This window comes from Lactuca saligna, chromosome 5 (genome assembly GCF_052625555.1).
Source record: "Lactuca saligna cultivar CGN05327 chromosome 5, ASM5262555v1, whole genome shotgun sequence".
NCBI classification, from domain to species: domain Eukaryota; kingdom Viridiplantae; phylum Streptophyta; class Magnoliopsida; order Asterales; family Asteraceae; genus Lactuca; species Lactuca saligna.
In genome coordinates this window covers 56,256,060-56,271,279 of record NC_136421.1, presented here as the reverse complement: position 1 = coordinate 56,271,279, position 15,220 = coordinate 56,256,060, and the positions used below count along the sequence as shown (strand labels likewise).

The 15,220-nt window shown below is 34.3% G+C and overlaps 1 pseudogene; it reads right to left on the bottom strand.

The window, feature by feature from the left end:
• Positions 1–288: 288 nt before the first annotated feature.
• LOC144999354 (5S ribosomal RNA) lies at positions 289–407 on the bottom strand (annotated as a pseudogene).
• Between the last annotated feature and the right edge of the window lie 14,813 nt (positions 408–15,220).

Here is a 15,220-nt window from a genome sequence, read left to right as displayed (position 1 = left end):
ATTTACAAGGACAATGACGAACTGATCCAAGTAAGAATGGCATACCCTATTCATTAAGTTCATGAATACTACAGGCGTATTGGTCCTATCCGAGGGGTATCACTACGGACTCATAGTGTCCGCATTGAGTTTGGAAGGATGTCCTCTGAACATCCTTTACTAATAGTCATAACTGGTGATATTCGGATCTTGGGTCCATTTCTGAAATGCACTTCGTTCCTTGTGGTTGATCAAACAATTCATTTATACAAGGCAAAAGGTAATGATTTATAATGGAAGTCCTGTCGATGTCTGCACCATGAGGATTTCCCAAGGTGTTACCCATCCTAGTACTTCTCCCGCCCAAGCACGCCTAACTGCGGAGTTCTTATGGGATCAGGTCCATTAGTGTTGGTATGATCGCACTCGCTGAAGTCTGTCTTTTTGAAGAATAAGACCGGAGCTCTCAAAGGTGATGAGCTTGGTCTTCTCATTCTATTGCTGAGTAGTCGGTAAGCTGTCTGGATGGTTCTTGTATCTCCATGGGCGTTAGACCGTAGGGAGATCTGGTTATAGGAGCAACATTGGGTTCTAAGTTTGTTCGCATGACGATGCGAGCACTCATAATCTTGGGCAGTCTCCATCCTGAAGTTCATATTAGAAGTCATACATGGTTCATCGATCGCAGTCTCGTGTATACGAGTCGTATATAATTAAGGTTGAAAAGGTAGTCAAATAAATGATTCTTCTTTAACCTCACATCCCAACGAGGAAAAGAGCTAAAGTCGAATCATCAATTCTAAACCTGTAGAACCTTGATTATATACCAACCCTATGTATACATTCTTCAGCGATAGATCAACCGTAAAGGTCCTTGGTTTGAACTTGACATACTGTACGAGTGGTACTTTGGGGAGGTTTGCTGAGGTTTCTTTGGGAAGGATAAGAAACATGAGGTACTCTATGAATGAGTACTTCGGTGTTCTGGAATGACGGCTTCGCTAGAAAAGGCGATTTTGGAGAAAGAGATGTGTGCACGAAATTGGTATTGTGCAAATCGAATTGACTCAAGTTGTATGATAATATCGGACATACTTGAAAGTAAAGACACTAGATTTGAACATAAAGGCGTTACATACAAAACACAACAGTGGACTTTTTAACAGAGTTACAGTACTTTAGAGTAATTACAGGAATGTTGCTGCAAACAAGGTATACTACAAAAGGCAAGTATACGCAGCACAAGGGTCCCTTAACTGACAGGATCTCGTAAAAGATAAGACTCGATTTGCGCTAGTTTTAAACATGATTTATGGGTCAGTTACAACAAAATGCCTTAATTACATTAACGTGGGTCCGGAGTAGTCTCTCCCGCGGCAGTGATCCTTAGTATTCTCCCGTCTGAGCTGGAGCTCTTTGTTATTGGACAATCCTTCTTGAAGTGTCGTATCACACCGCATTGGTGGCATGACCGGCTAGTACTAGCATTGGTGGCATGACCGGCTAGTACTAGGAGGTGAGTTATTATACATGAAAACTTAACTTATACACATTATGATATAATCAAGACTAGGCGGATAATAAAATGTGTGATTCTACTCTAGTTTCACATCCCAACGAGGAAAAGAAACTAAATTAGAAGCCTCACATTCTATTGTCTACCAAGTCTTCGTTATATATAAATTGGGAATGTATAAGCGAGGAAAGTCAAAATAATAATCTTCTTACGATCCTTTTTGATGAACTAGAATTTCTATTAAAGGCTACCATTGACCCTAGATGTACTTCGATCGTTCAATTCAAGAGTAAGAGTATGTTCTCGAAGGTTTGACCTACATCCCTATGATGCAGTCCTAATACGGAATAGAAGTATGTTCATGAAGGTTTGACCTACATTCCTATGATGCAGTCCTAGTAAAGAGTAGAAGTAAGTTTGTAGAATGGTCTCAAGATGTTAGTCGTTCAATTCGAGGTATTATTGGTTGGTGGATAATATGATCCAACCTTTGAAAGAGACATGGAAATCTTTCTGGAGTTTAATTACTATAGTCCAATGACTTGACTAAAGCAAATTTCAGATATGATGAAAGTATTTGAACAAGGAGTGACACGGTAGTTAGCCGACCGTCAATAACATCGATGTTTAATATGTAATAAGTTGGGGAAAATTGACCTTGTGGTAGGTCTTACATCACATCTAGAGTAGAAAAGTCTTTGACAGCATAAAGACCTAACTAAAGTACTCAAAGTACAAGGTAGTCACATAGAAAAGTGCTACATAGAACATAGACAGGAACACGATTCCTTAAAACAAAGAAGGAAAGTAAAGCATCTCCTACTGGCGACGGTCACCCCTATGGTGAACCCTTAGTTCAGCTAGTTGATGTTCCATATCAAGTAGGTATCTTTTGTACACCCTCTGACGTACTCGGAGCTCTATGACTTCGGCTCGGGTTTTAGTTAGTGCTTGCAGCAGGGTCTCATGGTTTCTCTCAGATCTCTCACTTGTGTGTGTTCTAGGCGATTGGTGCGAATAGTATGCATTCTTGCATTGGAATTAACCTTTTCGATACGTTGGAGAGCCGTCCTTCCCTGAATTTTGTTTCAGATAACTCTACGAATCAGGATTGGTAGGACTCTGTCTGCTGACCTCCCTTCGTTTACGTTGTAGAAGCTTCGGTCTCCATTAAACGGCATAGGTTGATCTTGATATTCACTCCATGTTTCCAAGCATTCTACCCAAAGAGGCGTCGAACCATGAAAAGTTGGACGAGGGTTAGGATTTGGAATGGGAGGTACCATGGGTTGGTTCTCAACCTCGGGTTCAGAGTTATCATCATCTGAAAGGTCTTCAGCATGGTGATCATTCAAAGGGATTGGATGATCATTCTCGGGTTCTTCTCCAAACCATCCAGCATTGCCTTCATTCGGAAGGTACGGGTTGCCATGGTGATGGAGTCCACCCATGTTATCTACGCGAGAATTGGGGTAAGAAAATAATTATTAGACGAACTATCTAGATAATTATTAGATAATATTCATTAGTTACATCACTATTTGTAAAGTGCATACCAGTCATATGTAAGCAGAACAGGATAGGCCTTCGAATAAGTGACCTTAACTCCAAATTCACAAGGAATAGGCGTAACACAAAAATTTCACAGATTCTAAGTCTATGACATCCTAGTTACATATAACCTTAGTGTATCCACTTAGCAACTATCAACTTAGTAATGAAGAGCCTTTTTAGTTCTCAAGTAAGTAATTATAGTAACACAAAATACCCCTATAGTATTTTAGACTTAGGTTCTGTTATAGTGTTCTCATTGTGGTAGTGTTGGTATGTTTTTAGACTTGTTGACACATCACAACCATTCTTGGGCATGTGCTAATCACTCCTCGGACCAGCATAGTTGATCAGGCTATGTCACTCACAGGACTGACCATACATCCCCGAGCTTACTTGTGATATTCAACTATCGTAATACTTTTGTTCTTGTCATTGTGACACAGATTTTAGTATGAATGCAAGCACGTATACTTAGTTAAATATTTTATTATTTAAAAGTATAAACTCTTGGTCAGAGTATTCTTAATCCCATTGTATTTATAGTTAGTATATCTTTTATGGGTTGATATACTCAATTCACTATAAACATGGCCTTGATAGCAATCTGTCACACCCTAAAACCGAGAACCGCGGAAACATTCTGGGGCGAAGGACGTCATGTAGTGTATCACAACAATGTAAGGTAGTCGCAACAACATCATCCATTGCATTAATAGTATAATTTTAACTACAAGTGTGTTCTTTCATAGTATAAGACAGGATAATGAATAATCAAAATAAAAAGACGAGTCTTGACTGCTCCGTCTTCACAAAACCTGGTCGTCGTACCTGTCTATTTGTGACCTGAGAATACAAGTTATTTTGAAAGCGAGTATCATCAATAAAGCTGGTGAATTCATAAGTATTAATGTGTCTTTGATTTGTAAAACTGTGAACTAAAGACTTGTAAACATTTGGAGAAAAGTTTGTATAAGTATGGAAATGTTTGTAAGTAATTGTAAACGTTTGAAAACCCTAGAAAATCCCTATTAAAGAGATATAAATCTCTTAGATCGTTTAGATCTTACACAGGTTTGGAAAAACGATTCAAACAAAGTAATAAACAAGAGATAGAATCAACAGTATGCTTAATGATTCAAATGATTCAAGCCTTAGCAGAGCTCGACAAAGAACTTCTGATGTAGAGGCTTTAGGCTTTACAATCGATAAGAACAATGAACGCTATTAAATTATCTCTAAAATCTTATGTACTAAGATGCATGCAAGCATCTATAAATACTCAAACCCTCACAAATAAATCACGGATGGACAGGCCCAATCCTGATACAAAACAGGGCTAAGAGCCGAGCCCAAGATGCAACACCTTCTGGACCTAACAATCTCCCCCTTTGCGTCAATTGGAGCGAGACTATCACTTCTTCAGGCTGGGTCCAGCTGTAGGAACTTTCTTAGTGGTTTCAAACAGACGTGGGATAAGAGCGAGGATAGTCTGTCTGAAGCGAATATACCACTGGATCATGTCATCGAAGTACTTCTTGTCGTCTTCTGAATTCTGCTTGCAACAATGAATGATTCCTAGAACATGTTCCAGGCATGCAGTGGTGTAAAGATGTTTGTCAGCCAAGGCGAACAGGCATTTTTGGCCTTCGTTCCTTGTAAACATGACAAAATTTATTTTCGGGTCAATCTTACCCATCTGCATCATGTTCAAGTCACTGGCAGAGCCAACAGGAGAAATAGTGGGCTTTTTCTTGAAAATGCTAGCGATCTCCTGATCCATCTTGGCAACTTTCATGATGTAGCAAACAAGCATCCTCTTGAAATGGTCAATAATCGGACCATACTCAGCTTCGTTAGTAAGGAGGATGTTGTGCAAAATAATCCAATCATGTGGATTCAGATTGGGAAGATCAGCAAGCGATAAGGCATGTTCGGTCTTAGTAGAACCCCTCAGCACCTTGAACCGAATGTTCATGAAGTTCCCCTCTCAAAACGGCTTGAGGACCCAAACGTTGACTATCTTCTGAGCGCTCCAAGTTTGATACTGTGGTTGGGCAGACTTCAGATAGAATTCGACTAGATCCCTATCAACCTTTGGATGAGGATGAGGGATTTCAGCAACATTATCAAAGGCATGGAAGATGAAGGCCTTTCGGGTCAGTGGCATGTCAAACTGTGAATCGACAGAATTGATACGATCCAATGAGATCACTGGTTTGAGCCACAAAATGCTGGGTGTTTCAATCGCTTCCTTCAAAAGCTTCTCAAGAGTCCACGGGGGAAAAAGGGTTTTCCTACTCTCAAGAAGGTCATGAGCCTCTTTCATTTTTCTTTCAGTCGCCTCAGCCTCTCTGGAAACCCGAGCGCTCATATCAGCATCTTTATCACGACCTTGCTTCTTTAAGAGATCTGCAATCGTCTCTTTATCGTCATCACTCTATTCAACAATTGTCTTCCCTTTGTCTTTGACACCCGAACCTGAGGCTTGACCTGTTGAAGGAGGTTCAGTTGTTTTTGTTGCTGTAGAAGTAGGAGGCGGTTGAGATACATCCTCTCCCCCTTGTTTCATTTTGGACACGAACTCAAGGAGCCCTTCAATTTTTCTTAGGAGAGAAAGGGCAGGAGCAAGCTTCTCTGGGAGAGTACACCTCACCGAATAATTCAGAATCGGATCATGGGCTTCAAGGATGTTTGAAAGGGCGGCGTGGACATCCGAAACACTTGAAGAGACAACCTCTCGCTCAGATCAAAGAGATTCAATTTCCTTTTGAGACTGGAAAAGCTGAATACTCTTAACCTTAAGAGCAATAGTTTTACGAGCGAGAGCGTCCATGAGTACATTACCAAAATATTATCAAAATTTAACCAAAATGCATATTTCATTAACTACATCAATAGAACAAAAATACATTACCAAGTTAAGCATAAATGTTTCATTCCACCGTACATAAGTAAATCATGAAACAATACCTAAGAGTCTAAACATAACAACCAAAATACAATCAAAGTGTCATTGCACCATACATATAAGTCTAACAATAATAACCAAGTTTTCAACAGTGTATAACCAAAATCACAGAAAAATACCTGCATTAAACCATACCAACGTCATTAAAGCTTACTTCTTGGACTGATTCCCACCTTTCCCTTTACATGTCCTAGAGTTGTGTCCCTTATTCTTGCATTTGCTACAAGTAACACTGATATGCTTCCTTGATAGCTTCTGCGCTCCATCATTTGTTGGTCTAATGGATCCTTCTTCTTGTGTAGCGTTGACTCACTCACCTTGACTCCCTTTCTGATTTTTGCTCAACCTTTCACCCATACTCTGTCTTCTCTTTTTCTTAGTCCTTCCCACCTAAGTGCGATGTGGGGGGGGGGGGGGGGGGGGAGGAATTAGCTTTGTTGGACAATTAGTTTTGTGCCACATGGCTCTCCCCTAAATTGGTTCCACCTTAATAGAGTGTGCTTTTTTCCATGTATCTAGCTAATAGACCCTGTGTACCCATTTGTAAATCTAAAGCTCATGCTTTGAGTCTTTGCTCATTTCATTGAGAGTTGCAACTACATGTCTGCAAGGAATTCAAATTAATTCCCATTTTCTGCTACTACAGGTTTGCCTCCTAATATCCACAACATGTTGATCTTTTAAATCTCCAGTTAACCGATACTTATCTCCCCCATTCCACCTAGTAATATATTGTGAAGCAACTACTTTTCGGGCATCTACGATGCTTGTTGCTATTGGTGTAAGTGGACCTTTAACCTTTATCATTTCCTTCATGACTTTGCATATCCTCTTCATTAGGTATTCCCTAATGTACTCTAAATATTCAATGACATATTTGTCCCTTACTTTCTCTATCTTCCCATTAAACACCTCACAATGTTTGAAATTAACACATCAGAAACCTCTCTTCTTGTTGTACATGAAAATAATAAAGAATTAATACAATTATAAATAATTGTACAATATAATGTGCATAATGAACCATACAAAACTACCTAAAAAATGACTCCTTGCCCAATATAAAAGAGGAATCTGCTTCAATCACTCACATTCCTCCCTATCATAATGGCTAAACTCTTTCATCAAATGATCAAATTCAGGAATGGTGAGTGTTGATGTATACCTCTATAAGTGGTCCCTATACTTAGTTAGTCCCTACTTCTTTCTCATATTGTCATGAATATGTCTAATACAATACCTATGCTCAACATTAGGAAACAATTCACAAATTGAAGTATATAAACTCTACATGAATCAAACTTAATAATTAGAATTAAAAGCATACATTGAAAATGAAAAAATATATATGTATGTCTTACCTTTTGCATGTCCTTTATGAAAGTATAATTTGAGTTTATTCCAAGACCCAAGTCATCCCCAAGGTGTTCTAAAAACCAGTTTCAACCAGTTGTTTTTTCAGACACAATAATTACATAGGCTAAGGGATAAATTCCATTGTTGGAATCCAAACTTACTGCTAAAAGAACCTGACTATGGAATGAGCCTTTCATGAAGGCACCATAAAAACCTACTAAGTCCCTAAGGAATGCCTTGAAACTTTTTTTGAGTAGACCCAAGCAAACATAAATCCTCCTCAATTACATAGTAGGGGAAACATGGTTAGCCTTAGACCAAAAACCTATCTTCAGTGTGGTGTCTCGGTTGGTAGCTTTAAGTTGTCATTTTTTAAAGAACATATTCCTTTTTATTTCTAGTGCATGGAAATCAATTTACTACTTTAATTCTTTTTTACTTTTAAATTTATGACAACTACGAAAGATAACTTGTGTATTTCCCCAAGGCTGCACCTTTTTTCTTTTCCTATATCAGGTAACTTAGTAAACTTCCCACCGTGATGTAGCTTAATACTAAACCATGTGGGTGCACCCGCTGCGAAGTAAAAATTTTGCATGAATACAAAGTCAAACTTAAGCGTTTTTTAGTCTTAAAATCAAGGGAAATGCTTTACAGGAAATTAAAGAAAAATAGATAAACTTACCATGCATGGATGATACGTCAATAACTTTGTTGTTGGTCCGACCTGCCACATTACATACACCATTTCGAATTTAATGTATGAAATCACCTACTCTTTTGTTGCTTCGATTAGAGCTTTTAGATAAGAAAATAGGGTTTTTTTGTAGGTTCTAATGGAGTAGAATGAAGAGTGAGTGAGGTAAGGAGTTGACGTGTCTTTGGGATTGTAAATGAAAAGGTAAAAGATTAAAGTATGCGTTGACACTCTATCTTCAAAAATGGTCCCTAAATGTTGAAAATACAAAAATATCCTCATGTTGGAGGCACATGATGGTGTTAACAACAACGATTTAACGGGTGTTAGGGGGGGGCATTTCCACATAAAAACCAGGCCAAAAGGACCATGAAACCAAAAAAGTCAAGCTTTGGACCAAACCTTGGAAAATATGCGTACCACAAGGACCATTTTTGCACTTGTTTTCTATAATCAAATCACAAATATAAAGTTACAACCCATGTCTATATCTTTATTAAATCCATAACCACTATAAACTAGCATAGGACTATCAATAAAATTAGGAAAATAAGCCACCTCATAATCTATATAGGGTTCAATAACATGAGTAATATAAGCTACTACAAAAACAATGCCACGCATACAATGCTATATATGTGCACGTCGATATAAAAATCCACCTCTCACATTACATTCCTATATAAAAACACAACCCCACAAACACATACATTACGGAAATTAGTAATTCCAACCCAAAAACAAAAAAAAATGAAGAATAAAGAACTCAACAACGTTCTCCTGGCACTCATTACTTACCTCCAAGAGGTAGATGACATTATGGAAGCAACTCAAATGAAACAACATGAAGGATTCAACATAAAAACATGTCTCACACCACCGTCTCCACATAGGTAGACCACCCCAATCTGAAAATCCTAAAAAACATTATTGAAGACGCCAGTGTTAAAGACCAGTCTATGGAGGACAATATCACCTTTATGCAAGGATCAATTCAGAAAAGAATCGAAAGGTACAAACACACAATGAAGAATGCATCGTCTAAGTAAAAGTAGGCATAAAGTTTACGTTGTAGTCACGTTTTCCCCTAGCAACACCGTATCCATCTTTTAGGAAATGTAATCCCTTCCATACTAATATATAAATAAACGAATTGTTAGTGTTACTTTGTTGGGATAATCTTGATGGTTCGGGTAAAGTATTGGTCAAGTCAGTTACGGGTTTGAATGGGTCATTTGGGTCCAATGTTTTCTTTATGCAAAAAATAAAAGAAATAGAAAAGTTTTGAAGAGTATTAGAAGTAAGTCTGACTTGGTATTGTGTAGACCGAGTCTCATGGAAAATAATATGCATAACTTCAATTTAGTAAGGACTACGTGGGAAAGTTGTTAGCTAGATTTAACATTTTCTTAGTACAAAATAGGGTGTATTTTTCTGTTTTCGATGCATGAGTTATATAAATGAAAATTTCCCACCTTGAGATCTTTTTTTACTTTTACTGTGTTATTTGTGAGTGATATTAAGGGCCTGATATTCCAACACTTAGTATCATTAGCAGCTAGGTTAATACCTAGTTCTTAGAAAGAAAGAGAGGATAAAAGCAAAAAGTTTGGTGATATGAAGATCGATTGATCGATTGATCAGTAGCAAGAAAGCAAGTAGCAAGTAGCAGCAAAATCACAAGTAGTAGTTAAGAAGCATAAGAAATGAAGCAAGAAAGCAAGCAACAAGTGATCACTTTTGTTCGAGAAACAAAGAAAAAGAAAGACCCTGGCAAGCAAGAGTGAAAAAAATCGAAGCAAGAGACAGCAAGAAGTCTAGGCAAGATAGAGAAAGATTACAACAAGATAGCAAGATCAAACCTAGGTGGTTTGAATATCAAGTTACAAGCAAACAATAAGATTCGAAGTGAGCAAACAAGAGAGTTCGAATCAAGCAAGAAAATAGAAAGTTTAACAGGAGTAAGAGATAAGAACATTTTGTTATTAAAGCAAGTAGCGAGATTGAATCATAACGATTCGGAAAGCAAGAGAAGCAAGATCAATATTATCAAGATTAATGGGGGTGAATGTTGGGTTAATGTTGATGGTTTGGGTAAAGTACGCGTCAAGTCGGTTACGAGTTTGAATGGATCATTTGGGTCCAATGTTTTCTTTATGTAGAAAATAAAAAATAAGAAAAATAGAAAACCTTGGAAGAGTATTAGAAGTAAGTCTGACTCGGTCTAGTTAGTCTCATGGAAAATAATAGGCATAACTTCAGTTTAGCAAGGAGTATGGGAAAGTTGTTAGTTAGATTTAACATTTTCTTAGTATAAAATAGAGTGTATTTTTCTGTTTTCGATGCATGAATAATATAAAGAAAATTGTTCCACCTTGAGATCCTTTGTTTTGCTTTTAATGCGTTATTTGTGAGTGATATTAAGGGCCTGATATTCCAACATACTTTCCCTTAATCTGCTTACAAAAATGAAAACAAAAAATAAAATAAAAAATATAACGTCACAACTACTTTTCGATTAAACAATCCCGTTTTATTCAAAATAAAGAAACCCACTTTAAAAATCAACGCAGAACAAATGTCATAATCTTTTGTTATATTCATGTTACCTGTAAAACAAACTAGAAAACAAACAAAATCTATGGACAAATAAAAAAACCAATCATTTACCTTACACAGTACCTCAGAGCCAAAGGCACAACTAATTCCTTAAACTAGAAACTAATAAGGAATTTCTTAGTATTTGTAAGTTTAAGAAAACAAATTGGCACGATTTAAAAGGAAAAGATAACAAAAAGAAATAATAAATGTCTAATAATAGTTATTTATATTTGCATTTATTATATATTTTTTACGATTTAAAGGGACATTCCAGTCGATAAGATTTAATCAATAGAAAAAATTAAATATTATTATTGCAAAAAGAAATATGGCTAGTAGAGAACTAGCAAATGTCTTGTACTCCTTGGGATTACATACAGCCCACATATGTCAAAATCAGATATTCTTGTTGTAAAAAAGATATTTATACGGGTTCCAAAGAAAAATAAATTTATTTTGTACATAATGCTTTGTTGAAATGTGTTAAAATAACTAACTAAATAAAGTGGATTATGTAAATTATATAAAACATTTTAAATAGATAAGAATATATAAGTTAATTTTTATAAAAAAAAAAAATATTAAAAAAAGTTAACCATTAAAATATCATTTAATAAGTGGTTAAACCTAATGAAAATGATGCGAAAGCAAGTAATTTTGATAAAAATAATAAAAATTAAAATCTATTGTTTATTAGAAGTTGGGGTTTCATATATTTATAATAATAGTATGGGAAGCCTTTTTTTCAATCTTATTTATTTATTTATTTATTTATTTATTTATTTATATTGAATACTTATCATCATTAAAATAAGTTTATTTAGTTATTTTTATTGATCATTCAACAAATATTAGTGGTCAATATATAATTTAATATTTTATACATTCAACCACCTCATCTTCTACTCATATTTTATTTTACTATTTAAGTATATTTTTGTTTTTAACTTATTAATTTATTACTAGGTAATTAGTTTTACTAAATATTTATTGATATTCTATTTATGAAATATAAATTTATAATGATAATCTTTATTAAAATAGTTTGTATTAAAATATAATATGTTTTTAAAATTGACTAACTATATGGAATGGATTATATAGAACATTTTAAATAGATAAAGATAGATTTGTTAAATTAAAAAAAAAAAAAAAAAAAAAAAATTATTGAAAGAGATTAATTATTGGATATATTTAATTAGAGGTTAAATCTAATAAAAGGATGGCATGTCAATAATATTGAGTAAAAATATTAAATTATAGTATAAATTAACTATTAGAGATGCTTTAATGGTCTTCAAGATCTTTACTTAACATACCCCAAAAAAAAATGTCATCGTATATATCGTATATAGGGCTGTTAATCGGGTTAACCTGATTGGGTTTCGAGTCAAACGAATAGGTTACGGTTAACAAGCCATTAAATTCTACCTTCACAGTTTCACCTATGAATTGGTTACATTTAACAAATCATTAAATCCTATAACTTTGACCCATGAAAATCGATCAATAACCATTTACAAAATTTATTAATTTTGACTTTCAACAAAGCAATCCTGCCATTAATTAATAGAATTCGATTGAGAACTACAAACAATATAATTTTCTGCAAATACTAAATACAAATTCGGCAAATAGAATTCTTGGTTCTAATTTTCTGCAACAATAAATAAACAATGCTATTGTGATTTTAAGCAAAGAAACAAATACATTCTTATGAAATACATATAACATATTCAACGAATAAGCAAAAAATCAAGAATGGGAAGACGGTTGAGAGTTTAATATGTGAAAACATAAAGATTTTGCAGGACCTTATTCTTACCGTGTTCTTGAAAGAAAATCGAAGAACTTGACGACCAAAAAAGAACTTGCGAGTTGCGAGGGTTTGAGACGTATGTGTTGCGACTTGTGAGGGTTTGAGGCATGTGTTTATGAATACACTTATTGTTTTTGCATGACTAACAAGTAAATCACATAAGCCTAAATAGTATTGTACAGTACAAATAATAATATGTTATTAATTATAGGTTTAAACGGATTAATCGGGTTAACCCGAACCCGATTAAGAGAAATTTTATACACCCGATACCCGACCTTATAATATTACGGGTTATTCGGGTTGCCCGATAAACCCGATTTTATTTTTAGACCCGATTAAACCCAACCCTATTTACATTATTTGGGTTCGGGTCGGGTCGGGTCAGGTTCGAGTTTTTTTGACACCTCTAGTTGTATCATCGTATCCATCATGCATGGTTAGCCGATCAATGTTATTCATAATTTTAAAAAAAACTTGTACGGTACATATTATTTGAAAAAATATATTAGTAAAATGATAATATAACTATTTATAACTTGGAATATTTTTCGCATGATTCACTTTATACACTTCCGCCATAGACTTTAGTCCATCCCTAGTGGCTCCCACATTCAAAGGAGGCAAGCTGTTTTTTTCTTTTTCACGCATTATGCGTGACCATTTAAAGAAATAACATTTCTTTTTAATTTTCTATTCATTAGTATATATCTGTTTGATTCGAATCTTATCACTTATTTTATTTATGAATTTGTATTTTTTTTAATAATCTCGAAAGTATTAAAATGGCATAATTCATTTACGCAAATTACCTTATTTTTTTAACGTACAACCAAAATTAGCACTAATATTGAAATGAGTTCTATTACGAGTTGTGAATTGTGTTTTAATTAGTCACCACCATCAAAAACTTGAAAATAATTTAAATAAATTGAAAAAAATAACTTATATAATTTGCAATATATTAATTTGATTATGCAATAAATAGTTGTGTATTTGTAAAATTTGAACGACATGTATATTTTTCGTGAAGACCATGGTAGAAACAATTTCATATTTTACAACGGGACCTATTATAAAATTGATGCTATTTCATTTTAGAGATCAACATAATAATTCTTTTTTTAAATAGACCAAAATATTTTTATTACTTTTTGCTTTATGGGATCTTTGTAGTGGGAGTGGGGCAATGGGGCACTAGTTGTCTTGTGTAGGAAAGCTATATCCGCTTATTCGTACAGTCTTATATTCGTATTAAGTTCTTTATTATTATTGGCCTCTTAATCATACTCACAATTCGTATAATCTAACGATATATTTAAATCTAGATTTTACGAACCTTCAATTAATTGTTCGTCAATCGTTTAGTAGAATTTTTTATTTATTTAATATATGAATAAATTTCCAAACATTAACACAAATTCTTGTTCGTTTAGTTAAATGAACGAGTTTGAACGATGATCTTGTTCGTTTAATTATTTTCATGAATGTTCGTTTATATTCGTTCATTTAAGTTTTATTTATATTCATATATGTTCAATTACGTTTGATTACATTACTATATTATATATTTATTTATGTTCATGTATATCCAATTATATTTGTTTATATATGTTTCTTCATTTATGTTCGTTTAACATTGTCACGAACATAAATGAAAAAACATGAAAAATATAATTTGTTAACCAAACGAATATGAACAAGAAAATCCATTTTTTTATCTGTTTGTATTCATTTGTTTGTTCGACTAACTTAAATTAGCAAACATGATCAACTATCGTTCGTGTTGCTTGATTCATTTACAACCGTAACTCTTGTTATGTTTTAATACATTCTATATGTATGCATGTAAGTGAGTGGAGTTACTTTTGGGCCAAGAATAACTATTTATTATGTTATACATTTTATATGTATGCATGTAAGTGAGTTAGTTATTTTTTTTCCAAGAAAAATAATAAGAACATTATAAATGAAGCTCTAATAAATTGTTTTAAGATATGACAATTAGTAGAGAACAAAAATATAATATTCGAACACTTTTTTTTGTAAGTATAACTTTATTAACGCGTATTTTAAAATGTTAGACTTAAGAAAAAGTAACTGATAGTTTTTTATGCCTCTAACATATTTAAATCCACAATCTATCACCGTCTCAAACTCAAGTTGGAGTTCATTTATAAACGAGCTTGACTCCAAACTTTAGAATAAATGCAGATTAAATGCTTGCCGATTTTGTTGATTGTTTATTTGATATATACAAAACTTTACGATTCGATGGTATATTTAGGCTAGGTGGTATAAACCTACTATATTGCGCCGTGGACGAACTAATGGTGTGATGACTGCTATGAACGCCTTACCGAAAGATCTTGTATGTCATTGGCGAATCCACGATAGATCCACGGGTATTCTGGAATACCCTTTAAAAAAAAATTAGTGGTGTTGATTTTTCCGGAAAAATTCGTTTTATGTTGAGGTTTTATATCGGAAAAAAATTGGGCTATCCTAAAAAATATTAGGTAATTTCTAAATGGTCCAAAGTAGAGACTAGCCCAAATGCTTCAAAATTTTTAAGCTCACACCAACTAATTTATTGAAACAAAGAGGTATTAAGCCCAAATAGTTTAATAAAAAAACGGACGTCCTAATGCTTGTGTGATTGTCGACTTCTCAATTGTCGAATCTTCTTCTATTTTATCGACTCATCCTATCGTTAACTTCATCGCAGCC